The 1,482-nt window shown below is 48.2% G+C and overlaps 1 protein-coding gene across 1 annotated transcript in view; it reads left to right on the forward strand.

The window, feature by feature from the left end:
* Positions 1 to 1,169: 1,169 nt before the first annotated feature.
* The window catches only part of phf24 (PHD finger protein 24), a 90,701-nt gene continuing 90,388 nt past the window's right edge, over positions 1,170 to 1,482 (forward strand). The window contains exon 1 of the mRNA XM_063211245.1: positions 1,170 to 1,231. The gene's annotated coding sequence lies outside the window, so the exon portion shown is untranslated. The remainder of the gene's footprint in view (positions 1,232 to 1,482) is intronic.

Below are 1,482 nucleotides of genomic sequence, written 5' to 3' on the forward strand. Positions count from 1 at the left end.
ATCTGTTGGTCAGTATGCGTTTACCTCAGCATCAATAATGCATGCCACTCCATTTAAACGGCACACTGGGGGACTGAGCGCTGCATGGGCCGGGGGTAGGTGAGTACAGCGTAGCATTGCTTGTAATGGGGCCAATGGGGGTGGGGTGGGGGTGGGGGGGTGTTGGGATTGAAATGGGACTATGGCTGAGAGAGGAGAGGAGAAGAGAGGTGGAGGGTTTCAGGTTTCGTTTTCAAGTCATCTCTGCGATGGAGGATATGCAACAACAACAACAACAACAGAAAGACAGACAGAAAATGTTCAATGTGAATTGATTAGCACTAAATATCCTTATTAAGTAATATATAAGAAACTCCATGCAAGAATGTCAATGGAGCATCACATCATCCCCACCTCCCACCCCATTCTCTCTCTCTCTCTCTCTCTCTCTCTCTCTCTCTCTCTCTCTCTCTCTCTCTCTCTCTCTCTCTCTCTCACACACACACACACACACACACACACACACACACACACACACACACACACACACACACACACACACACACACACACACACACACGCTTGGTCCACCAAAGGCTAGGTAATTATATACAGTATGCATATCAATATTCATTAAAAGTTAATAATTTCATTGCAGACGATATAGCTGCTGTTGTTGTTGCTCTCCTTCCATCGAACAGAATGCTAATGGACGTCATTTATTGAGACGCTGAATCTGACCAATGATGACGCACGGCTTTCTGACTGACAGTAACTTGCCATCTAGAGCCTCATACGGATCCACCAACTCGTGAAGGCTGCGTGTGTGCGTGGTGCGTGTGAAAGTCGCGGCACACAGCCCTGCCTGCAAAATTGAACTTTTTGTCTGCGTCCTGTGTGTCTTCATTCACCTCAAACCTCCAGTCAGGACGGATTGTTTTTTTTTCATCTTATCGTCGCAGGTCCACCGAGCCGGGAGCATAGTAAATAAGAATTCAGCACCGGAGCTGTCCACAGCCTCTTGCCGTTTTGGCATTCCACGCGCTGAGTTTAGGCGAGTTCACAATTCATTCGCTCCACTTGCCTTCCAAGAAGTGCAGGAAATTGACATTCAGATACAGGACAGTCGCTTCTGGCACCCCGAAGTACCCTTCTGTGGCTCGTGGAGCCCTGAGATGCCGGGAAGCCGCGCGTAAAAACAACGGGCGAACGTCTTCTGAGTCCGGGAAGAGTGCCGTGTGATCTCACCCAGGTATGCACATTTTCCGCGTCGCCAATTGAAATCAAACTCATCCTTATTCTCCTAACAGTTGTGCCTTATTGAACTCAGTATGTTGTGATTCACTCTGCAAGTCACTGTCTGCCGTGAGCGTTCAATAAGCCGTAGCCTATGCTGTATTTGTCTGGGTCGAATCACTCTGAATATAGCTCAGCACTTGAAGAGTTACGTCTGAAGTATGTGGAGTCCTTGTTATGGTGCGTGGGAGTGGGTTCTGAAACGCA

The sequence above is a fragment of the Engraulis encrasicolus genome, chromosome 11 (genome assembly GCF_034702125.1).
Source record: "Engraulis encrasicolus isolate BLACKSEA-1 chromosome 11, IST_EnEncr_1.0, whole genome shotgun sequence".
Lineage (NCBI taxonomy): Eukaryota > Metazoa > Chordata > Actinopteri > Clupeiformes > Engraulidae > Engraulis > Engraulis encrasicolus.